Here is a 27,632-nt window from a genome sequence, read left to right as displayed (position 1 = left end):
TTCCAAATCAGCTGATTTGGGAAAACGCGTTCACCAGTAGACCAACCCGGTGGGTTTGTCTTCTTAATAGTTAGCTCGGTACTTGTGGCCCAAATAGTGAATTGTTGTTTATTTTAGAATACATGTTTGGGTCTATTTTCGGTCTCATATCGGGTTCCACGGTCAGTTTTTTAAGGTTATGAATGGTAGTTTGTTATGGTAAATAAATGGTATATTCTTACGTATAATAATTATTATTGTATTTAATAAAAATTAAATATATTAAAGTTTTAACTAAAAAAAAACAAATTTTTTTGCTAATGTTAGAATTTTTTTTTTAAAACATGGCGGTAGCAAGGTTTTTTGTTAAAAGGCTTTCGGCCTTAAAAGACTTAAAACGGACTTTAGTCATTTGCCTGGTTGTTTGTCGCTTAGTTATAACTAAATGTTTCTTTTTTTATGAAATTTTGCATTAAGTTTCCTTATTTTTAAACGAAACGACGTATGTTTAACAATTTTTTTAATTTTAAAATGGTGAATGCTATTTATCTTTGAGTGGTAATAAAAAAATGCGGTGAAATGTAAAGTTTTTCCCCAATCCATTGGTGTTAGTGAATCAACACGTGATGTGTCCTCCACTCCGATGTTATGCGCCATTTCCAATCTATTTCAGCAGTTATGGATCAGATACTTCATTCTTATCACATTTAACTTTTTTTTTAGCGTAAATCTTACTGCTAAGACCGTTCTTCTAGAATTATACAGGCTCATGTCGTTTTTTATTGTTTTTCCTTCGAACTTTCGAAGTAAAAATATTAATAGACACAAAATAAAAAGGATATAACGGATGTACCTCGTCGACAGTCATTAGGCAGTGATGTCAAGTTTCTTGGAAACAGAACTTAACGATATTGCTAATTCATTGTGATTATATTTTACAATGGCTAAACCTTGTACACCAATTTTCGTTCGATATTTAGGTTTTGTACTTTGTTTTAATTTAACTATATAATTGTTACCTTAAAATCGTGATTTTTTTTCACTGCAGGTTTCCGTGGAATTAAGCACGTAATTGGTTTATCTATCGATAGAGTCGTGGATGTACTCGCCCAAGGTTAAGATGAGGATTTTTTTTTCTTTTAGTTAAGTACTCGTTTATATCAATAGCGATAGGTTAAATCGATTGTTTGATAGTTGAAAATCGTATGAAATTTACATGATTTCAGATTATTTGTTAATTTTAAAATTCATATTTTTTTTTTTATTTTTGTAATAAAGTCGTAGTAATTTATTATTTAAATTCTTGATTATGAGTTTCGGGTATGGTTGTTTATTTATTTGACGGAGTTTGCTAAGTAACAGTTCATCAAAATTAATTTAAATTTAAAATTTCGGTCTATAAATTAAGAATTTTTCGGGTATTAAATTTATGTGTCTTATTAGTTATCTTAATATGTTTCTATATAAATAAAAATAAAAACATCTCGTATATTTTCAGTATTATTGCTTTACTTAGTTAAAAAAAAAAAAAACAATGTCTTGTTTTAAGTCTATATATATGCAGGATTGTTGCTTTGTTTCATTTTCTTCCCCCTCTTCTTTTTACGTAGTTACATATAGGATTATAATACCGTACTCTCACACATATACATGTACTAGATTGTAAGAGACTTAAAAAGACGATAGCGTTGTCCAGAATATACGTACTAATGTCGTTCTGTTACAACTGTATACTGTAGATATTGCGACTACGAGTATTGCATTACTGTTTCAAGCTAAAGCAGAGATCTAAATTTTTAAGCCGAGCAATTTGTCGCGCTTCCCTCGTACGAACTCTTATATGAAAGTGTTGTTTGGGTCGCTGCAACATCTAGCTAGAGCTCGCTTATATATAACGTGACTTGAATTAAACAATGTATATTTTAAAGTGTTTTTGTGTTGATATTATTCATGTGGAAATTATTTTACTTTTTAAAATTTATTAGTATTATTTTTATTTTTATCATATTGTTAATCCTAACTGATAAATTTAATTTTTTTTTTTTACTTTCCCGGTTATTATACAGTGCCTTCAGAAAGTCGCTGTGCATTGTGCTTTAGTATTATGTTGTGCATTTTGTTCTTTCAGCATTAGGTTGGTTGCCCTGTGGGTTTGTTGGGCGTTGCTCAGTAATAAATCAAGACGTCATTTGCTGCCAGCCTCCATGGGGCGAGTAATAGCATCTCGGTCTTTCATCCGGAAGTCCCAGGTTCGAATCCCGGTCAGGGACGGTATTTTCACACGCTACAAAAAAAAAGACGTCAGTTGTTGAGTTGTGATTGAACGCGCTCCGTTTCGTTTCCTTTTGTTTCGTTTAACGGAGTCAATAGTTGCGAGAAACGTAATGGTTCTTTCGGTAAAAGAATGCATTTTTATCGTTGAACGCGTCTTTAGTGAAAATAACAAGTATACTGATTTAGTGAAACAAGTTTTTGTGAAAGTTTCTAAATACTCAATCTAAATACCTCATCGCGATGAGTTAAATAAAGTTTCTAAATACCTCATCGCGATGCAGTTCGAATTCTTGTCGAAAAATTTTAGACAACAGCCTCTGTTGAAGACGCTGATCGAAGTGAAAGACCACCTAAACTAAACGAACAGAAGCTGCTGATATTTTGAATTCTACATCCGAAAGTTCATCAAAGTCAATGCGTTACCACAGCAGAAAGATGTCGAGCTTGCTAGCGCACATAAAGCTGTAAGAAAAGAATTGAAATTTTTCCCTACAAAGTAAAACGTGTTCAAGAACTGAAACCTACAGAATATGCCAAAAGACTAAATTATTGTCAACGGTTTAAACGATTTATCGACCAAAATTCCGTAGGTATCCTCGGCATTATGAACTTTTACACATGAGCGTGGTTTCATCTGTAAGGATATATTAATTCACAAAATATACGACTGTGGTTGAAAACTAACCTTCATGAATTACACGAACAATCTTTACACAAGGAAAAAACTGGAGTCTGGGTGTGTGAGTACAACACGCATTGTGGGTCCAGTTTTTTTTAAAATACGGTTAATAGTGATCGTTGTTGTGCTGTTGAACAAAGTTCATTAGTCAGTTAGCAAAAGTGGAAATCAATCACGGCTGGCTCCAATAAAATGACGCTACAGAGCATACAGCTGACAGATGTAGCTCTTTTTTACGAAACGTCTTTAATGATCGAAACCTTTCGAGAGGTTTGTGGCTGCACGAACGTCCGATCTGACCCCTAGATTACTTTTAATGGGAAGCAGCGAAACAAGCAGTGTATTGCAACAGAGACTACGCACGATTGACGGACTAAAAACCTCAATAACGGCATTCGTACGAGACATTCCAGTATATCAGCTGATTAAAGTGTTTGAAAAAAAATTGAGGCTTGTGCTGAGTTGAATTGACGTGGAAGTAATTTTCTATATTTTATATAAACTATTTCAGTTACTGTAATATCAGTTTCTATAAAGTAATTAAATAAAAATACAAAATAATAATAATAGTTTCATAATTACACTTTCATATTCTAATACACAACAACTTTCCGAGCGCTCTGTAGTATAGAATATTTTAAAGGGAAGTATTTTTATTGTTCAAAATTTTGGTACTAGATTTTTTCTGTATTTATTCAGGTTAGATCCCTTGAATTCAAAACAAAAATTCAAGAATAGTGCAGTTCTTGTAGTATTGATGAAAAAACTTTTGTCTGGAATCGGTTAATTCAAAATAATGAAATTCTGTATATTAACAGAAGGTGATATTGGAGTTTTATAAAACATGGACAAGAGGGTGCGATATTTTCATTTTAAACCAAGACTACAATCCTGAAATAGGCTTTTTTAGTTAAAAAATTCAACGGTGTACGTTGAAAACTATTGTTAATAGAGTAAGCAAAAATTTGAAATATACCTCGAAACCATCAACAAAGTCAAAATAAGAAAAAAGTGAACTTGATTTCTTTGAAACGCTTGATTATTTTCTCGACGCGAGTGCAATTTGGTGACTGCTTGCGTTCCTTTATCAAATTTTTATAGTTTTTCGTAACCTCTTAAAATATTTGTCAATCTGTATTTTTATGAAAACCTAATGATAATCTTTTATGAAAACCTGATGATAATCAGTAACATTCTGTTACTGATTATCATATTTTTTTTTTGTCTTCTTAAAAGGTGGAAAGTTTTTCATTCTGTACGTAACTTTTTTCATCCATGATTACGGCTTAATTTTTTTACCAAAACCCACAATTTTACATAGTTGATTTTTTTTTTAATTTTGTATTAGATGCTTTTCTAGTGATCTTGATGTATGCTTTTTCCACACAAATTAAATTAGCTGGTTGTGTTAGAAAAAAATTGAAACTTGTGCAGAGTTGAACTGACGTGGAAGAAGTCATTTTCTATATTTTATATAAACTATTCCAGTTACTGTAGTATCAATTTCTATAAAATAATTTAATAGAAAAACAAAGTAATAAATAAGCTGTAATTTATATATATAATAAAATTACATAATTTACAGAATGCAATTGTTCCCAAAATTTGCTGTCTCCTGTATCTGTAGGAAATATTTATTTGATATGTTTACTCCTTAGTAAAACAGTGTAAAAGTAATATTTCTGAGATTGTACACCAATTTGTTTTAAATATTGTGTTGTTTTAAATGACGTGTCGTTGAGCACACTCACCGATTTGTACTCTTTTAAGAACATATTCTAGTACTAATCTTTGAGCTTCAGTACTTTTTCAAATTTTCAGCAAGATCTTAAAGGTTTCGTATAATTCGTGATTATCCACATATGCTTTTTGTCGAGTAATATCGTGTGTTTATGAAACACTCCTTTGGCTTTCAAGTTAAAAATCAACAATATTAATGCGTTTCGTTTTTTCGTTGTAGGGATACGTATTTTAACCTGAAAAAAATGTATCATAAAAATAAAATAGTTAATGAATTTTAACAATGAATAGTTAATGAATCTTTTAACAAGCGTATTTTAACCGATCGAAACAAATTTTTTATCGATTACATGCTACTCGGTCATGGTAAAAATGTCCTTATTAACGAAGGATTGTGAGCTAGATAGTCGCCCACTGCTCGGCGGGGCTACTTACAGTATTCTTCAGATAGGTTTTGTTACGCTACTCCTCTGCTTTAGACCGTTTCTTTCTCTGTATTTATTCTTTTCCTTTTGACGATGATGATGTGGAGATTGTTGAATTTCTACTTCTTTGATATTTACGTGGTTATTATTGGTGGCTATGCCTGTGGACTATTTAATTACGGGTAACTGTTGATATAGTTCACCCTCGACCGAGTTGGTTATCATTTAAAATCGGGTCTTCTGTTCCCTCCTAATTCAATTCAGTGCAATACACAATTTCTTTTCCTGGTACGAAGTAATGGAAGTACTGTGATCGCGAACAATTTCGGCTTTCAGATTTCAACGGAAATATCCATTTTCACTATCCCTGAATCCATTTTGACTAGTTTCGGCGTAACGTCTATACGTACGTACGTATGTATCTCAAATAACTCAAAAATGATTAGCCGTAGGATGTTGAAATTATGAACTGTTGTAACATCTAGTTGTGCATCTCCCTTTTTGATTGCAATCGGCTGGATCAAAAATACCCAAAATCCATAAAATCTGAATTTTTGACTTTTTTTTAACTGCAGTAATAAGCCGTCATTGAGAGCTTTTCAACGATATATCATAAGTGGTACTTATTTTAATTGGTTCCAGAGTTATAACCAAATAAAGTTGTAATTAATGAAGTTTTTGGATCTTACAAGAGGAAGACACATCGGTTCTTATCCGATTTCATCACCTTTTTTTTAATTTAATTAATTAATACTTTATTAATCTCTGATTGTAAAGAAAAATGTACATTGAATAAAAATTTAATAATAAGAATAAAAAAAGAAGAAAAATATAAGTTATTAATGAAATAAAATTTTACGTACTTTTCATTAAAAAAAAAAAATTGTTTATGTGATGTTTATGTAATTTGTAATTATGTAATTTGTTTGAATAATAGCGAATACGACGTATTCAAAGGGTTAGTACAATGCGAATAGCAAATCTCTATGACATGAGTTTACGTCATATTTTTTTCGATTATATCCTGAATACACTTTTTCATGTATAAGCTTATTTAACCGCGGTAGAAAATAAAAAGTAATATAGTAGGGTACTTTATAAACGTCAAGTAACTAAGATGAATTGTGTGACTTATCCGTCATTATTTTGCGCGATTATGATAGAGCGAAGTACAATTCAACTTTTGGTCTGTTTATTTTTTCTCATTTTATAAATTAACGCGGGTTTTTAATTACATTTATCTTTGACTATTAAACTAAAGTATGTAATAATTCATTTATAATATTAGACTAACAGCTTGCTCTTTTCAACAATTTCTTTTATGCCGTTCAAGAAAACGCTAATATAATGAATAGACTGTTTTGTTAATTAACTTAGAAAATGCCTCGTTCTTTGCTATTCATTTTTAATATAAACTTGCTAATAAACAAGGTTTTATTATATGTATAACAGTATTTTGATGTTGAGAATTCATAAAGTAATGACATTGAATCTCCTTATCTTTTCCTCTGTGATCTCTTTACACTGGTTGATCAAAGTCATATCTTTATATAAAACGTAAAACAAACAAGTCTTCTTTAAGAAGTTATAGACATGCGTAACTTATTAGGAGCTTTCTGTTTCTATTCGATAGCGTTTTGTTTATTATGTTTCCATTACTAGGAAATAATTTGGTTTCACGGTGACGTAATTTTTCATATACAATTGACTTCCTTTATTTATTACTGTCTTCATTTCTGAAAATTTTAACGGAGTAGTTTTCTCGATATATTACTCTGACATAAACGGTCTTATATCTTTGCCGTTAACCGTTATGATACGCAATCAAGATGCGCATCAAGATCCCAGGTCGCTTAGCTAGGAATCCTATCTCCTGTATTTAATCAGCGGGTGGTACTCCATCCAGTGGATGTCATGTATTTACCGGTCATGCATCAACAGAGCCTATAATTCGCCTGATTTCTTATTAAATTAAAAAGGGATCGATTATATCATGCATAACTGATCGTTTGAAACAAGATTTTGTTTTTAACTCGACCTTATGGCACTTTTTGTATCTAAGTGATGTATTTATGATTGAACGACGTAATAATTACAAATATTCTTAAAATCATCCGTGTAGGCTTCTGTCTATTTTTAGGTAGGGCAACGTAAGGGAGTTTTTTTTCGCCAACTCACCGCTGCTAACAGATTTAACGAATAAGATTTCCTCTCCGCTCATGAAGTAGCATATTCTTAACATCACCTACCGTTTCCGCTCCCTAGCTTTGCGTATGATACTTTTGTTATTTTTTTAGGTCTAAGCTAGCTCCCGTTCTCATACACAATGTTCAACCTTATGGGAAAATGAGTAAGTTACAGTAATTGTTGAAACTGGCCATTATTATGTGATTCTTCATACTTGAATACGACGTTGCATGCTCTTAAACACATATTATAACATTTGTTGAGAAATCGCAGCGATACTTCGTTAAATTACCTCTGCAATTCGGGAAAGGTGTGAGGATGAATTTTGTAAATAACATCCTTAAGGTATCCCCTCAAGAAAAAGTCAGGAGGGGATAAATCAGAAGATCAAAAGGGCCACAATCCCTTCGAAATCATTTGTCCATGAAAATACTTATCCAAGAAAATCATAGTTTCGTTGAAACCACGGAAAGACCAGACTGGCTAGATAGGCGTCTTACAGACTTCTTTTGACTAACAGAGTACGCAGCTTGCACTTCGATCAACATTTCTGATGTCAGCACTTTCGGTCGACCAGTTGGCTTCATCTGTCGCATCCCCTGTCTCATGGAACTTATTGTACAGCCGCTTGACGGTGAACTTGTTTGGTGCATCCACACCATACTTTTCTTGAAGGCATTCTGGGTCTGGGCATAACTGGCACATCATGCAACAGAGGTAATGAATATTCTCTGTTGCATTGTGTAACCCATTTTTCCTCAGTTAAAGCTGCAACAAAAGAAGGAAACATTCTTCCATAAGGTTGCATCACTTTTTTAATACTGTACTACTGTACAGCATCATATCTTTCTGGATACTTTATTAAGTACTTAATGTTAAAAATCTAAAAAAATCAAGGGGCTAAAGTAGAAAAAGCTCCTTGATAATCAACAGCCAGATAGCGGTACTAACTGAATCTTTTGTAGGCAATTACGATAGACAATTTACATTCTGTTTTAATTTTAACTTCGCTCTTTAATTCCATTTTTGTTGAATACGGCCACGGAGAGGTCTACTCTTTACAGCATTATTAGTTTTATACGTTTTAAAAAAAGAAAAAAAGTAATAAATGCTTTCTTTGTTATTAAAAATTGCAGAAATGGCCAGAGCATTGCTCGAAACTTCCTCGTCTGAAGTGATTAAAAAACCGTTGAGCAAGAATAATAAAACCTTGAAAGGAAAAACGAGGCGTTGGAAATGATAGAACCAAAAGATAAGAATAACAGAAAAGATAGAAAAGAGATACAAAAAGAAAGGGTGTAGTTTATGTTGACACATGCGTTTATACAATGTGAATAAATATTTTCTATATCTAGTGTGTTGTAGATTGCAGATGAGCATGTGTTGGGAATGGATGCGTGTAAGAATGTCAGTTTGACGGAATATCTTTATGGTAGTGTAAATTAGTGGGATATATAGGTGACCGCGACATGAGATGTGGTATATTTGTATATCCTTGTGGGAGAATGCGAGCCAGAATGCTTGAATTTGATTGTTTTTGGGTGTACATTAATACTGTAAAAATTACAATATAATGCTCTTTACAGGCAGCATTTTCTTTCAGTGAAAGTGTAATCTCGGCTTTCGTTGACATGTATAAAATTATGTGCCATACAAATTTTAGGTGCGCAATCCCCAAACATTTTTTATCTTAAAACACACTTGGTAATAAACGCTACGGGAGCCGGTATCTGGAGCTTTCTTGTGGGGAGATCTGTTTTTCTCACTGTACAGTTTCTTCGAGAATAGATCGTTCTTTCTGCCATCCACCTCTCTCCCTTATTTTTTATCCTTCTTTCGTATGCGATTTTTGTGGTGTATAGATTTTACTATTCTTTGATGCGGAGCGGTTTGATCCGATGAGGCGGAGATATATATATTTGTCCGATAGCTGTGTAATAAGCATCGGTAAAGCTGGAATTTGTAATTTTACCTTAAATATAACTTTTTTTTAAGAGGTAGAGCAACCCCATTTACGGGCGTCTAGGCAGTTTCGGGCTCGCTAACAGCTTCCACAAGATGTTATTAAATGCGTTTGTGTTCCTGCGCAATACCGACTAAACCTCCACTCCTGGCTACTCGCCCTTCCTGGTACAGCTGGTGTGCATTATTTCAGGAAGGGGGGAATACGCCCTCATACAAATTCAGACACTAGAGTTAACAGACACCGACCTCATACCCACACGATACCAAACATCAGAATAAATTCTCACCACACACTCCACGACATCCAAACATCACTCAGAATACATACTTCACGCCGCACACTCCACACATCAAATCAAAATCATTCACATCCAATCACGTAAACAAACACCTCACAGGCAATCGAATACTGCAGCATACTTAGCTCACGGGTCACTACCGGACGTGGGAAAGGAGTGCCCACGACCTCATCGCACTCAGGCGACCCCCACACATATGGGGAACCCCCTAAGTTCTCAGCCGCGTGCCTGTCCGCACCCGCACCCACCGATGACCCCTTCTTCTACCCCTGTGAGACTCCTCCCAGACGTACAGCTCCTCCATGATCTTCCTAGCAAACCTTGCTACAGCCGTCCAGTTTTCCGCGTTTTCCAACATTATCTGCTGCATTTCCCTTCTATCAATGGTGTCCAATATTTCCCTCCTCGCATCATCAAATCCTTGTATCCTCCTAAAATATACGACTAAAAAAATATTAGGATACTATTCCTTATAAAGAAAAATTGTGATATTTTAAGATCCATTTTGAGGTATACGCTGATTCTTGCTTCATATAAATAATCATCGCATATTATTACTAAAAAGGTGATTTGAAACGGTTTGTGTATGTCGACGTTTTGTCATTCGTGTTTGTCAGGCAACTTGCAGATGCCTAACTAAATTTTTAATAAAAGGTTTTCAAATTTTCCTTCATTTAAATAAAAATCGAAGATATTGTGAAATGAGATTATTAAAATAAACTGAATTAGGAGTTTGGTAAATTGTTTTATATTTGTAACCTCTAATGGATAAGATAGAGGTTCAAATTCTGTTATCAGTTACGTTTAAGTATAGATCTTATAAAATTTTGTACAAAAGATAGTTAAAGAAATAATCTCAATGTTTTTTTTTTGTGTACAAATTTAAAGTTTAGACATCGTTTCCCCTTGCTTATAGTATTATATTTCATAATAAATAAATAATTAATAATAATTATAATAATTATATAAATTATTTCACAATAAAAAAGGTTATATTAATTGTTTTTATTCAAAATTTATTATGGATAAATTATTTCATTTGTTATTTCACTTGCAAAGCACCTGCAGTACAAATAGTAAATATTAACTGTTACTTTCTCTGAGAGTAATGTTGTTTTATGTATCCTGCATTTAAAAGTTTCCATTTTTAGATGTCAATTCTGAAAATTTGAGGACATACCAGTATTTTTTAAAAAATATAAAAAAAAATAAATCTTTGCTTCTTCATATTAATGAACGGGGTTGGGTTTGTTTTTTTTTTTACTATAATTTCTAATATCTAGGATATTGTGAATACAAACTAAAAATGATTTACGTTAATTTTTGATATTATATTAATAAATACTATTATACATATTTAAAATTGTTTTTTTAAATGTTTGAAAAACTAATGCATCTTTTCTTTTGTTATAGGAGTAATGTGTAGTGATCCAATATGGCGGAGCATATGCACCATGTGTATACGCGAGAATCCACATCATCTTCTTCTTACATGGTGGTAAGTAATCCATGATTTTATTATAATTTATTATTCATATATGTGTATATATATACATAAATGATTTGGGGCATAAAGTCGTGGTCGTGGGATAATTACAGACCGTTCCAGTTGAACGTTAAAATTTTCGCCAGTTAGATATATTCATACTTCTAGATGCATACCCTTTCGTTTGGATTTACGGCATCGTAATAGTCGATGAGATTAAAAAAAATAATCAGCTGTTTAGTCTTTCATAGGCATTATTGTTTTTTAAAAAATTCTGTTTAATTCAAAGTATACGAAATAAGGTATATTCTAGCTTCTATAGTGATTTCAACATCACTGCACTTAACACAATAACCTACTATCCTTGAATCATGAAATAAATATTCAAATGTTTTATTTCCCTGTAGATTTACACCTCCTTTTTTAGTGGAATGTTTAGATATGCCGTATCTTTTGATGAGGGTAGTAGTTTTACTCGATTTTTTTTTATAAATAAATCACTTAGTTTATTTATTTTCTTTTTATTGAAAAAATAACGTGTTTATTTTCTATAACATAATACTTACAATTAGCAAAATTTTCTAATGTACAAAATATGGAAGATACTTTCATAAAAAAGACAGGTATTTACGTATGAGAAAGAAAGAGCGATTACTTGCTATTATTTTCAAAAAAATTATAGAGAAAAAAATAAAAGTAGCTGCAGGGTATGCCTACGGCACGCCTCCAGGCGGGTTGTCCTGGTCGGCGGCGTCTCGGAATGGGATTTTTAGGTGTCCAAAATTGATTATCTCTTGTATAAAGATTTTTTTTTTGAATGATGAAACTTGATATAACGAAAATTAAATTAGAAATTGATACTAACGAATCGGGATTTTCCGCTAGTGATCGGTTCATTCCGGTGCCTACTTTTTGGTTATAGTTCTTATTTTATAATGAAAAGCAATCACATAAATAAATAAAAATTATTTTTACAAAAATTTTAAAACATCACTCTTAAATTAAACGCACTGAAAAATAAAAAAAATAATTTTAGAGCTGTATCTCAGAATGGATTTAACAATAAGCTTTGATGGTGACATGTAAGTTTATGTGAAAGTCCAGCTTCAAATTAAAAATTTGATGTTTTTTCTTATGCGTGTTTGCACCCCATTCTTTAGGCCATTCATCTCCCGTGATACGGTATATCGATATATAATAATATAACAAATATACACGTGACCACCTCGAGACATGAATTAACAAATCGGGATTTTCCGCTAGTGATCGGTACATTCCGGTACTAAGATAAGGGGGACGCACACACAGACACACATATAAATGCCGTTTAGTATGGTAGGATAATTAAACTATTAACTAACGAATTAAATAATATTTATTCAACTTAATAATTATTTTATTAACAAAAAATTTAAAAAATATATATAATCTTGCTTGTCTTCTACATTTTCAGTTTTTAAGTACTTAATTAGTATTAAAAGTAAAAGTTTTGTAACTATTCACAAAAAATATTGCGACAAAAGAATAATTTATAAAATTTACCGTTCCAGTTTTTATATCTGAAAATTAGCATTATGGCGGACGCTTCGTTTCTACGGATGTCAATTATCAGGCTATTTTCTGCGTTACATTTTGAATAATTGATTGATAGATGAGAGTTAATCTAACTTTTTATACTTAAATAAAAGTACAGAAAAAGTGGGATTTTGTATATAATTCGCATTACTATTAATATACTTTTAATACTTGAACTACAGATTTATATCGGTTGTATGGGTTTTCCTTCGTATAGTTCTGAATATTGTTTTTTGTAATTTCATTATTGGCTTATGAGTCACGGTAATAGCAATAAACTGCATCCACCCGATGAGGCAGTATTGTTAAAATAATTGTACCGAGGATAAATAGATCGTTTTCAATCGTAAGACAACCTCTTTTAATATTAAAAAGTAATAAGTAATCACGCGTATGTGTTTTATTGAGTACTCCACATATCAGTCCAATGGTAAATTTCTTAGTTTATTATTGCATCAAAGTAATTTGCGTTTTGAACTTTCCTAATAAGATTGGCGTATAGTTTTTAATCTTATTGAACGGTTAAGTTTTTTTTTTCAGGATGAAATAAATGTGTTGATACACAGATTAAATAAAGGAAGGATTTTGCTCTTTTTAAATCGTCTACCTTGATTGCTCGTAGGGCTATATCCTTCCTTGTCGCTATACTTTTAGGGAAACCGAAATGTTACTCATTTAATACATCTACCAAAAATTTTATTTTCCATTAATATTATCCTAATATTTTTGATCGTGGTCGTTGAGATATTAAACTATGATTATATAGACCGTGGTCTAGTGCTCTAAACTTATTTTAACTCGTCGCAAATCAGTTATTTAAAACTGATTTTCGAATTTGAAGGTTCTGAGGTTCAAATCCCAGTAAAAATTACTTGTTTTATACGGATTTGAATACTAGAAAATGGATACCGGTGTACTTTGGTGGTTGACGTTCAATTAACCACACCGTCTCAGAAATGGATTGCTTATAGTTCACTATTTTGCAATGAACATATAAGGAAAATAGATTCAACAAATTATTTAAAAGGCTGACAACACATTTGTAGGATTTTCCCGTCACACGGCTAAATCCGTGTTCAGGGAATATCTTACAATTGTCGGTTGTTTCTGATGCACGGCTTACACACACAACTTCATTTAAAATATTTACATTTTATTTAAAAATAATATTAATGAAATAAAAAGTTCATTTAATTCAATGATTCTAACTAAAGCGGGCGCGTATACCGTATTTAATTCGCGTTAGTGCGGCGGTACTAGCGGCGACGGTCGGCACTAAATAAACTAATTTCGCTTATTTGGTCAGCAGCTGGTGTAGCCGCGAGGCTTAACGCACCAGATACCGAATTGACCGAGCGATCGAATTCGAGATCTGGGTAGAACGAGTTACTTTTTTCCATTTTAAATATTATTTTTTCATTTCATTTGCCATCCCTGTGACGTCACAACATAGTGGTTTAGAATATTTTTTGGGGTAGGGGTGCGATTTTGCAAAAATGTTTTTTTCAAACATTGTTACTTTTTATTTGTTAACAAAAAAATGCGCCTAATAAAAATATGACTTTAATTAGGCGAAATCTCGAGATACTGTTGGTGACCTTGCTCTATAGCCTCATCCCTTTGATATTTTAAGTTCAAAATTTAATGGTTTCAGTACCCCATACATAGAAGACTACAACCAAGTTTGGTAAAAATCGGTCCAGTAGTTCTGGAGATACAAGGTGATTTAGAGGCCAACACCGAACTCGCATACGAACATTAACATTCGGAAAATTTACATCCGGTTTTTTTTGGTTCCTTAGGTGTGAAAACATCAAGGTCGGGTGAAAATCGCATATGCCCAAGTTGAACCGATTATAATACTTTTCCTTCTAGAGCTGTTGCTCTGTTACAGCGCTCTCTATACGGGGAAAAAATAATTTAATTTAATTATATTAAAAAAAAAAATCGTTAGATACTTGCACACGAAGGAGAAACGATATCTGGTTATTTAATACTTTTAAAAATCGTCTCATGATTTTTCTTAGAGTCCTTGTTCACTTCGTAGTTATGACATTAAGAAAAGAATTTTGACAAGATTTTTAGCAGAGTAGACTATGTAATGTTAATTCAGACTTTAAACCACGGTTGTAACATGAAGAAATAACAAATTATTTTATTGAATTTTCGATAAAACGTTTGAAATTCACATAATTTGAAGTTCTGGCGATGTTGAATTCATATTATAGATTAGCCAGATAAATTTATTGAAAGATAATATTTACTAAATATATTAAGAAAAGAAGAATTTTTTCAACTTTTGCAAAGTTATAAAATTAAGGGAATTAAAAAATAATATACTAACCTAATAAAATTATTAACAATTCTTTTTATTAAAAAAATATTTTTACATTATTGCGCTAAACAAAGTATTCTCTAAAATGTCTTAATATATTTTTGTTGATTTGAAGTCAGAGCTTCATATTAGCTAACGCTAGAAACCTGCAACATGTTGAGGATATCTTTAAAATAACATTAATTTGTATAAGTTACCAATTAAATTATTAATTAATTAATTTTAAGCTATTTTATTAGTCGCATCTCTGTGTATTTGACAATGTAAACTTTGTCTATATACTTATAACTCTCTCTCTCTCTCTCTCTTTCTATATATATATATATATATTCTTCTCGAGTTACGGGCTTCTGTCGTATTTTATGATCGTACATTGAAAGAGATAGAAAAAGAAAATGAAAAGAGGGTTTGTGGTTGTAATATTTATTATTCATTCATATTTCATTTCTAGAAACGATTAGAATTAAATTAACTTCAATACGTGATTATGATTTTATGAATTGTTATTATCAAATTATCTTGTACTTTTTTTTTTATTGTACTTAGAATGGACGTGACTTAAAAATCAAATGTTCTGCATAATATTCCCAACGTTTTATATATTTTTTTATTCGTAATTTGTAAGATTAAATATTTTATTTTATAAGAATAAAAAAGTGAAAAATATGATTTGCTTTTTTTTTAATTCAGTTATTAAAGTTTATTTTTCATCTTTCTACTTCTTGACGTTGTGTATACTTACTGTTTTTTTTCCGAATAGAATATTAAATTTTTTCCTTAAGCAATCTCATTTTTTAATCTTAATGTTTTCCTGAATATTAGATGAAATTGTACTATCAATTTTGAAATAAATTTTTTTTTCTGTTAATAAAGAGAAAGGTTTTGTAAAATGTTGTTATATGAATAATAATTTAAATAAGATTCTGATTTTCGTAAAACAAATTACAATTAAACAAATAATAATTAGGTTAACGAGATGTCTGTGTGCGCGCGCGCGCACCCACAAATCAAATTTTGTCAAATGTATATATCAAACATGTGACAATGTACATTAATCTCAAATTAATAACGTACAGCATTCATATCTTTATTTTTAAGCATCTAAATATATCAAAATATTCAGACAAGTCTTGATTGTACTTCACCTAGGAAAAACGTCCTTCCAGGTAGCTATGTAAGATCAAGTAATACGGTTGAGAAAGGGTCCTTTTCAATTTAAACAGTAGATTAAGACCGTTCGAAGTCCTGCTGGACAGCCAAAAAAACAGCTGACCGAAACAGCTTCTCTTCTAGGCACTTGCCTTGGAGGAAGGCAGGAGGCCTTCCTCCAAAATCTGCCATAACCTCAAAAGAAGTATTTTTTAAGGTAGCTTCGATAAAATAAGTAACAAACGTATCGGCCTGTATGAAGCTACGTCACGGGTGGGCTTACCCGGTTTCGGGACCGTTACCTTCTGCCACATCTTCCATTCCGTTCGGGAAACTCATAGTTCGAAGAATGCCGTTAAAGAAATGTGTTAAATGCTTCACCTAAAATCGTAGCTTCTGCTAAACTGCTAATTCTGTTAGATCTAATGAACGAGTGACTTGGTAAATGAAAAATAAGGTTAATCCGAGTAAGTCTACGCGTGTTACGTTTGCGATGAGGAGAGGAGACTGTCCGCGAGATCAACTTAATGGCGTTTTCATCCTACATACTAACAACGTGCGATACTTAGGACTGCATCTGGATTGCCGTCTGACGTCATGTGAGAGAGAAAAGGACGCAGCTCATCATTAACTTCAGAGAGAAGTATTGATTGCTAGGCAGAGGTTCGCAACTATCATTATTTAACAAGCAATTGCTGTACTTAACAGTCCTGAAATCGATTTGGAACTACGGAATCCAACTATGGGGAACGAAAAGCGAGAAGTAACATTGAACTCTTATAGCGATTCCAGAAATAACTATTAAGAAATATAAAGAAGCCGCGTCGTGGTTTGTAAGAAACACTGAAATACATGATTATCTGGGATTGCAACCGTTCGAGAGGAAATTCGATGATTCAGTACAAGATTCAAAATGAAACTGAACAAACATGTGAATCGGCTCGAGGTTAATCTCTTGGATAACAGCGGATATCGTTACGCACTTAAAGCTACTGCATGTATTACATTTGTAAGTTCTTGGAGATTTTAGGTGAATCAGCTACCCTAGGGTGTTGTGCAATGTCAAAATCTTTCATTTCTTTGCGCTGCTTTTGTTGGTTCTTTGTTTTGTTTCACTGCTTCTTTATTTGATTAGTTCTTTTTGTGATTAATAAGACTGTTTTTTGATATTTCTTTGCTTTTTATGTTCTGAACTTTGGACTCTGATCAATCTTCTTTGGACTCATTTATGTTTAGTATATATTTATGTATATGCATATCTATATGTTCTTTTTGGGAATTTCAATGGAAACACCTGTTTGCATGACCTTTGTATCTTTTTTTTGTATACAACTTTACTTATGGTTCCAGTAAATTGAAACCGATTGTAAATTAAACACTGAGGCCAAAAGAATCTTAATATATAAAATTCTTACTTAGCCGTTATTAATGAAACTTACATTGATTTGGTCTTGCACTAATTCAATCATAAAATATCTAAAATAGTAAATCAGGAACTTTTAGGTAGATTTCATAAGAAAGCTATTTTATATAATGGGTACCATGTTTCGACTTCCGGAAAATATCTTCGCGTTTCATATCCCCCAGACTAACTGCCGTAATTTTGCGCCAATCACTTTCAAATTGATACATAAAATATAAGGATCCAAAATCTCAGTCGAGTTCGTTAATGGGAAAAATCGGACTAAGGGGGTGGCTTTTTCGAAAAAACAAAATATCGCTATAACTTTCCTAATAAGTAAAATATCGAATTCGTTTAAATTTGCTACTATTCTTTTGATAAGGCCCTAAAAATTATCTAAGTTTTTTGATTTCACCAATCAGTGGCCCAGGGAGTGGAAAAAATGGGGTTTCCAAAACAAAAAAAGAATGATATCTCCCTTAATAGGCACATTATCGAATCGGTTTAAAGTGGTAGTTAGTCCTCTAAACATTACCTAAAACTTTTGTCTGAAACTATTTTTGATACGACCAACCCTTACGGCAAGGGATGACCAAAGGATTGATGGAATTGTAAGATGGGACTTATGCTAAACTTACGTATGCTAAACGTGTGAAACGTTTTTCACATGTTCACTTTTTTACCATTGTCGTATTGAGTAAATTTGAATTTTTTCTTAACTTTAAGGTGGAAATCTTTTTTTATCCACTACTTAGCACCGGTGAAATCTACCTCCGCCTTCCGGCGTGCCGAAAGGGATTTTTTTTTCTATTTTATTACTGGATTGTCGGGTTAATGAAAAATTGATATGAGTAAGATTTTACAGAAATTTTAGTCTGTTGCGATGGGTAATATCGCCTTTTTTTTTTCACCTTAATTTTTATTTTTATCAAAATACAGGTTTTTTGCCTTGATGTTTGATGTTTTATTTTTGGTGTAAATCTGTCCATATTATAGTACAAATAAAAATAAAAGAACATTTTAAAATAAATAGATTTTTGTTTAAAATAAAACTTTCAGTGTAAAGAAAAAAGATAACGCTTTTTGCATTCTTCTTTAAATTTAAGATTTTTTATGTAGACTTCAATTTAAAGGTTAGTAAATTGATCCGACTTCTAAACGTATGTTAATCTTCTCTGTAATGTGGTAATATTTATTACGTTTTTTGTTTATAACCACTAGTACTGAAGTTTTATTATCAATTTTCTTGTATTTTCGCTTGGAAACGTTGTGAATATTATGATATTGTACCGCCAGTGTTATCTTCAGCGCATAATCGTTGGATTACACTTTAACAGTCCAATATTACACAATAATGACGATAAAAGAGAAAAATATTTCCAAATCATGCATATAACCATTGATATTTTTGTTCATAAATCTTTCACTTAAGTTAGCTGGACAAGTATGTAGCGGGATCAACGGAAAACAGTAACTTAATTATTTTGACTGTCAAAATAGTAAACAGTCAAACGTCAAATCTGTGAAGAATAGCAAGGCCAGAAGAAAAATCAAGAAACTCGAAATTATCCGGGCGAATCCTAATGTAAGATTAATAAATTACAAAAACGTTTCTTTTAATATTTCTGTAATATTCTCGGGTTAAGTTTAAAAAAAAAAAATTAATGTATTTTTAATGAAGTATAAGGGAAGGAAAATGTGATGAGGAAGTAGTTGTAATAGTAATCGATGAAAAGAGAATAAGGGCGCTGATGAAATTTTTTTTCTCGCTTTCGGCTATGAAACTTACTTTAGTTGTGAACAAGAATAGGGTGTGAGTAAGTGAGGGTTGATTACATTCCGGCTTTTTGGAATAGCTTCAAGCAGTGAATACACTCTCTTCGCATGTCATGTCTTCTACTCTCTTCATTAAAGAGTTTCTAACAATAGAAATGTTTGGTCTATCTCTGCGTACGTACTTAGTTATGTAGTACTGAGGGTTGGTTGTTAGAAGTTGAAAATCCATCTATCTACCCTTCTATTTGTGACAGTTTAAACTTTTCAAGATTAAAAATATTTTATGTAGAATTACGAGTAAGAGAATAGTGTTGATTGAGAAAAGATTATTTTGAAATCTTAATATTTTTTTTTTAAATAGAATCATAATTTTAGTCTTCTAAAAAGAATTGTTTCCTAATTATATTTGATTATTGGAAATTTAAAAACTAGAATAGTTCTCAGAATCTAAAATCAAAATTTTTGATAAGAAAATTAATCAATTTTATCTTATTTTACATGTAATGTTTGTTTAGCGTTTTAATTTGTTTTTTCTTAATATAAAAAATATTAAAGTTTTCGTAAAACATTTGGACTTTTTTCCCAATTTTTTTTCATATTTCTTTAAATGATGTAGTTTTTCCGTAAAACTTCGTATAAAAATAAGAAATTTCGATTAAAGATATTTTATGAGTTCTTTTATTACTGATATTATTATTTTAGAGGTTAAAAATCAAACAACTTGAAAATTTCTCACAACGATATTAAAAAAAAAAACGGGGTTTTTCTTTACTCCAACCAAAATACCGTAAAAGAACAAACACAATTTTTTTAATTTCAATAATTATTTCTAACGTATTTTCTAGAAATTAATCGTTTGGTACAAATTTTTATAATTTTATTTAAAAAAAAAAAACATTTTTAACTTTCCTTGAAATAATCCTGAGAGGCTAATATAAATGAATCAATTAGTTTAAATTTAATTTAAAAGATAAAACTTTAACATCAGATCGTATACATTCCATTTGTGATCGAATATAAGATTGTTTTGACTAAATATACTTATTAATGTTCAAAAATAAATTTGTTGACCTTCAAAGATTAACGATTTACAAGTGAAGTTAAATAGTTATTTTAGAAAAAATATGGAACCGACATCAAGTCTGTGTAATACAGGGTCATTCACGGGAACCGGATGTTTTTTAAATAATCATAAAAAATTGAATATTTACTTTAAAAAAGCTTTATTGGTACTGAAAAACTTGTTAAATCAAAGCATTTGTTACTTACTCATGAACGAAAAATTATGTCCGGCAAGTGATGTCCATTTTGGGCAATACATTGTTGTGGCCTTTCACGGTAACTGGCCTCAATTCTTTGCAGCATGTCTACATCAATCTGGGTGACGTGATGACGAATTGCGATCTTTAGGTCCTCCAATGTACGCGGTTTATTGCCGTACACACGCGATTTCAGAAACCCCCACAGAAAAAAATCACAACCACTCGAGTCGGGAGACCGAGGGCTCACCTTTGGGCTATGAAGTGGTCTCTCGTGAAGCTGATGTGGGTTTCTTTCTGCCCGATACCGGCAATTCTGTTTGTTGACGAAGCCATTCAGATGAAAATGGGCTTCGTCACTCATTAACAATAACAAATTTTCATTTTCTTCAAAAATGGTAAGCATTTGTCGACAAAATTGTAATCGCTGCGTGAAATCTTGCTCGTTTAACTGCTGCACGACGGCTATTTTGTAAGGATGGAAATGCAGGTCTGTATGCAGAATTCGTCTTACCGTACTTGTGCTCATTTGAAGCGCTACTGAATGCCTCTGAAGAGAGCGGCGTGAGCTTCTGACAATGGCTTCCCTTACTCGTTCGATGTTCTCCGGAGTGCTAGCAGTTCGTCGAGGACCCGGTGGTTTTTTCTTCAATATTGAACCGCTTGTTCGAAGGTTGTTTACCCGTCGCAATATTGTGTTACGAGAAGGGACACTTGCATTACGATGGATATTAAACTGACGGCGGAAATCTCGCTGAACAGCAGTTACGGATTCGTCATTTCGCACAAAACTGTCATACGCGTACAGGCGTTGGTCTAGCGTCCACGGCTCCATCTCAACGACTAAAATGTAAATGCTATGAACAAAGGAAACGTCAGACACCAGCCACGTGCCCCTCCCACCACGAACGCCCGAGTAAAATCCACTTCAAAAACATCCGGTTCCCGTGAATGACTCTGTATAATGCACGTATGTATAATTATAACATTCCCACGTCGATGCTGTATATTACGTACAGGTGTCCCACGAAGAAAGGGAGAAACTTTCAGGACATGTTCTACTGGTGAAAATAATGAAAAAAGTACATATAAATATTGTTCTGGAAACGGTTTGCTTTCGAGTTACGGCTAGCAAAATATTTCGCTCGGATTTCAACTTTTCTAATAAAATGAAGCTTTACTGTAATTTTTGGAACCTAAATTAAGGAGTAAATCGGGTCGTTTCATATATAATTAACTATAACTATATAATTATTAATTTAACTCCAGTAGTTTTTAAGATGTCCGTCGTAAAAACACAAAATTCGGTGTTGAAAAACAAGTTATTGTAGAACAATACCTTTGTTAAATGACTAATAAATGCGGAAGATTTAATAACAAAAACTTGTAGAAAATACAATTCTGAGAAAATTAACGTAAATACAGCCAATAAAAATGAAATAAAAACTCATAAAAATAAGTTCTACATTGAAGCAAAACAGACGAAAAATAGACAGACAGTCGTATTATTCTACACCTAATAAACATTTTTTTTAAATTATGTTAACCGTTATCTTTTATGTGTATTGGTTCTGATAGGTTTAAGAAGAGATATCTTGGTTTCTGATGATTTTATTAACGGTGCTACATATCTTGCGCAGAAACTCGAATTGCTTGCCCTACAGAAGAATTGCTTGCCCTACAGTATATCATCTAAAGTGACGCATGCGTATAGAATATCAGGATTCCCACTGTCCCCTACCATCTTACTGGACGGCAAAAAAAGTTTGTTTTGTCAATTTTGAGATCGATTTTTTTTCTTGAAACGTTCTTTCAACATCGCAGTACAACCGCGAAAAGCAGCTTCGTCGAACGCGACAAGATTTATTTCAATCGGATTAATAGGAAAACGTTATGTGCTAACAAAACAAAAATATATATACGGGTCGAATACATAACCTCCTTTTTCTTTCCCGTCTAGACAGCGCTATAAGAGAGTATTGTAATCGGTCCAATTTCTGCTTATGCGGTTTTCACCGGATCTAGACGTTTTGACAACTAAGGAACCCAAAAAACGGGATGGATATTTTCGGGATATTAATATTCGTACGTACGTGTGTTAGTTCGATGTTGGCCTTTAAATCACCTTATATCTCCAGAACTAGTAGACCGATTTTGACCAAACTTGGCCACATTACTTCTATATATTGGGCATTAAACCCATTAAATTTTTAACTTAAAAAGTCAAATGGGTGAGGCTGTAGAGTAAGATCACCGTCAGTATTCGCCTAATTAAGGTCATATTTTTCTTAATATTGTGACGTCGCAGATGAGTGGCAATAAATAATATAATAATGGTAATGGTATGGCAATAATAAATTAATAATATTTAAAGTGTAAAAAATTAATTCGGTCGAAATCGATCCCCAGTTGACACGGTACCTGGTGCGTTAAGCCTTCCTGCTACACCAGTCTGCCGACCGTACAAGCAAAATTTGTTTTATGAAACTTGTGAAATTATATTAGTTTATTTAGTGTCAACTGTCAACGCTAGTATCGCCAAACCCACGAGAATTAAATACGGTATGTGCGCGCGCTTTAAAATAGAATCATTGAATTAAATAAATGAAACAATATTATATTGAAATGAAATGATAAATATTTTAAATTTGGTGTGTGTTAGCCGTGCATCAGAACCAATCCACAGTTGTTTCTGTTTTTATGTTTGTTTTCTGTTTTCATCCTGACCCCCGTAGAGGAAGACACCCTCTGAAACCCCTCCGTTGAGGTGTCACCTTTCTTGATGTCGATTAAAAATTCGATTTCTACTAATGAAATGAACTGGTACTTCAGTTAGTACGTAATATACTACTATACCTTTGTGTGTGTGTGTGTGTGTGTGTGTGTGTGTGTGTGTGTGTGTGTGTGTGTGTGTGTGTGTGTTTGTGTGTGTGTGTGTGTGTGTGTGTGTGTGTGTGTGTGTGTGTGTGTGTGTGTGTGTGTTTGTGTGTGAGAGAATATGGTGATGGTAAGTGAGTAGTATTTTAATAAGTTTTCAAATTTTCTGGTTAAACGATTTCTCTTTTATTAACTCACCTATTATTAGTTACTATATATAAAGAAAATTAAATATTAAATTTATTCGCAACCCTCCACTATAATAATAATCTAACCCAGCCAAGCTTTAATAACTAATCCACCAAGCTACTCCTTCGATAAAAATAGGATACACCCCTCTACCTTTTTTGATATATTTTATTTGATTTTCTCCTCTTATGTACTCCCTTTTTGCAAATTAAATCGACCTTTATAAAATTTTGTTACTTTCAAATAAAATTTTTATATCGTTTTGTATAGTTCTTTACCCTTTAACTCTTAGCTTAATAAAATACGGTAATTTACAATTTGTCAGGCCCTCTTGAGAATTTATTTTTGATTCAATAAAATGTTATTACATTGACTGTCTTTTATGTCATATTTGATTTGATTTTTCTGCACATAACTCAGTTTTTTCTCCTTTTATTATGCTCCGATAAACATCCTCATAAAAATAAAAATAGATTGATATTTAAATTTTTATTTTCCTTTTCTCATCCCATCTAATATATCCAGAAGCTAGAATATCTCATAACCGAACAATAATGATTTTGCGTTTACCAACTAAAAATTTTTGTAACAAAAATTGTTTTTCCTTAAAAAATTAAGTCGTTTCCAGGAACACTTATACAGTTTTAAAGGTGCAACGTTGCTTATTTCGGTAACGTTTTATAAATATGTAGAAAATAAAGAATAATTCTAAAGTGGTATTTATTTAATGTTGTGGTATTTATTTAATGATCGGTTTAGTAATATTGAGGTTTGATTTCTTTCTAAGAAATGTAATTTTTTTTAATTCAACATGAATAAAATCTTAAATTTTTTTCCTTATTTTGTGGTTAAAATAGCTGCACATGATAAAATACTGAGTTTTACTTCTACTACTTTTATATCTTGCTCGAGTTCTTTCTTTCTTTTTATAGAACTTCATATATGATGGTTATGTTTATGAAAAAACTAATTTCATAAAATTTAATTAAAATAATTTAAAAATATTTTTTTTTAAATTTCATAAAGTGATGTTCAGCTTTATGAAACTAGTTCGTTTTTGGGTTAGATTCGTCACTGTGATTTTACTGATATCATTCGTTGTTCTTGAGATAAATAAAAAAATAAGTACATTATTTTTTGTTGTAACTAACAAAACTAACTAATTAGTTTATCAATCCTAACAAATGAATGGTCAATACGGTCTATTTAGATAATTCACATGATTATGGAGATGAGAGGATTTTCAATTAAAGAAGCCTGACCTCACCTCGAACCGGTCAGTCCGAAATATTGATTAGTTATGCGTGATTCCCATCCTTCTTTCTTTATTTTTCCTGTTTAGCCTGCGGGAATTACCGTTTAGGTTACTTCAGAGGATGATATGTATGAGTGTAAATGAAGTGTAGTCTTGTACAGTCTCAGTTTGACCGTTCCTGAGGTGTGTGGTTAATTGAAACCCAACCACCAAAAAACACCGATATCCACGATCTAGTATTTAAATCCCTATAAAAGTAACTCTACGTATACTAGGAATTGAACACGGGAACTCTCCATTTGCAGATCAGCTGATTAGGGAAGACGCGTTCACCACTAGACCAACCCGGGTTATGGGTTAATGGGACTTAACCCAACCTGGGTTAATGGGACTCCCATTCTGTGTAAACGTATTGGTTTGGTTAACATTTCTCCCGCCACCACCCCATTCGGTCGCCCTAAAGCATAAGACCGAATGTCTGTGGCACAAACGGCTACTGAGCCTCGAAACAGGTTAGCGACCAGTGTCCTAAATAGCTCCTAGAGCTTACCTAACAACGTGAGCGGACTAAGCGCGGTGCCATACATCATCGGCTTACGTGTCCCAACCGCTCATTTGTCATATATTTACTAAAATGGGTACACCCCGTCAACTACTAAAAATATATATGACATCCATAAGTTAAAATCTACTTCGTCTAGACAGCAATTCGCTGCCACGCCTTTCTTTCTTTCTTTTTCCTGTTTAGCCTCCGGTAACTACCGTTTAGATAATACTTCAGAGGATGAATGAGGATGATATGTATGAGTGTGAATGAAGTGTAGTCTTGTACATTCTCAGTTCCACCATACCTGAGATGTGTGGTTAATTGAAACCCAACCACCAAAGAACACCGGTATCCACGATCTAGTATTCAAGTCCGTGTAAAAATAGCTGGCTTTACTAGGACTTGAACGCTGGAACTCTCGACTTCCAAATCAGCTGATTTGGGAAGTACTAGGACTTGAACGCTGGAACTCTCGACTTCCAAATCAGCTGATTTGGGAAGTACTAGGACTTGAACGCTGGAACTCTCGACTTCCAAATCAGCTGATTTGGAAGCGTTCACCACTAGACCAACCCAGTGGGTTTCGCTGCCACGCCAAGGTCCCTGATTGCCAACTATACCTGTCTACCATATTAAAGCCCTTGGAGCCTTAATTGGCCGGTGATCAGTCATATATATATATATATATATATATATATATCTAGATTAGCTTCCCACAGCAGTGCGGTAGGAGTCTTTCCCTTAAGTAAACTACAGATGTCGGTTGAACAATTGGGTAAAGGTAACGTAATCTGTAGAAGTGTGGGCGGGATGGATACACGTAGCTCAGAAAGATCTCTACGTACTTCTTTGGATAGGTTTTTTCATTCGCACGGGTAAATCATTTCCTTTTCACCATCAATTCCTTATTTTAATTATTTTTCCCTTGTGTTTTTCTCTTAAATCGTCCAACTGTTTTACTAGATGCCCACTGTAACCGTGTTCAGGAACCTCCTATGAGTCGGTGTGTTTTTGTTGTTTGTTTGATTTTATGGGGTCGGGCAGATTCTGCTTATAGACTTGTGTGTATATATATATATATATATATATATATATATATATATATATATTTTGATTTATATATATATTTCTTTTATTAACTTTTTAAAGTAGGAAGATGGACATAGATAAATGATTTCGATTTAAACTTTTACAAGTAAAACAATGTGAAACCAGTTTTTTTGTTAATGCCTTCGTTATCGAGTTATAAGCAGTATAAAGTTTCGATGACGGAAAAGTCGTGTTAACAATAAAACGAGGTAAAACGCGCATAAACAATTTTATTGCATTTTTCATTCATAATGATTACACTAACGAACTTTAAACAATGCTGTAATATTGATAGTAATAAACAATAGCTAATAATTAACAACACAACACAAATTAAACGACCATATCAACTACTATTATTTTATAAATTAAAAAAAATTAACTTTCAGTATTAATTTCAGCTGATATTTGTTACCTATCGTTAATGAAACAAATCAGTTGGAAATAGTTACTTAAAAAATACAAATTACAAATGTAGTAGAGTAACAATACAAGGTGAAAAGATAAAGATGCTACGATTTGCTGATGATATATTAATTCTAGCGGAGAATAAAAAAGATTTACAAGAAACAATGAACGGCATGAATGAAGTCCTACGCAAGAACTACCGCATAAAAATAAACAAGAACAAAATGAAAGTAATGAAATAATGAAGGTGGACCACTGAATGTGAAAATAGGAGGAGAAAAGAGAATGGAGATAGAAGAATTTTATTATTTGGGAAGAGAATTACTAAAGATGGACGAAGCAGAAGCGATATAAAATGCCGAATAGCACAGGCCAAACTAGCCTTAAGTCAGAAACATAATTTATTTGCATCAAAAATTAATTTAAACATTAGGAAAAGGTTTTTGAAAGTATATGTTTGGAGCGTAGTTTTATATGGAAGTGAAAGAAACTTGAACGATCGTAGTATCTGAGAAGAAAAAATTAGAAGCATTTGAAATGTGGTGATATAGGAGAATGTTAAAAATCAGATGGGTGGATAAAGTGACAAATGAAGAGGTGTTGCGGCAAATAGATGAAGAAAGAAGCATTTGGAAAAATATAGTTAAAATAAGAGACACATTTATAGGCCTCATATTAAGGCATCTTGGAATAGTCGCTTTAATACTGGAGAGACAGGTATAAGGAAAAACTTGTGC

General features: G+C 32.5%; 1 long non-coding RNA gene across 1 annotated transcript in view; it reads left to right on the top strand.

Annotated features, from left to right (window-relative positions):
* LOC142331737 (uncharacterized) overlaps positions 1-27,632 on the top strand; it is a 341,656-nt gene that overhangs the window by 162,024 nt on the left and 152,000 nt on the right. The window contains exon 2 of the long non-coding RNA XR_012758074.1: positions 10,962-11,046. This is a non-coding gene — a long non-coding RNA (uncharacterized LOC142331737). The remainder of the gene's footprint in view (positions 1-10,961; positions 11,047-27,632) is intronic.

The sequence above is a fragment of the Lycorma delicatula genome, chromosome 10 (genome assembly GCF_047948215.1).
Source record: "Lycorma delicatula isolate Av1 chromosome 10, ASM4794821v1, whole genome shotgun sequence".
Taxonomy (NCBI): Eukaryota; Metazoa; Arthropoda; class Insecta; order Hemiptera; family Fulgoridae; genus Lycorma; species Lycorma delicatula.
The sequence above is the reverse complement of the archived record's forward strand: the minus strand, read 5'-3'. Positions and strand labels throughout refer to the sequence as shown.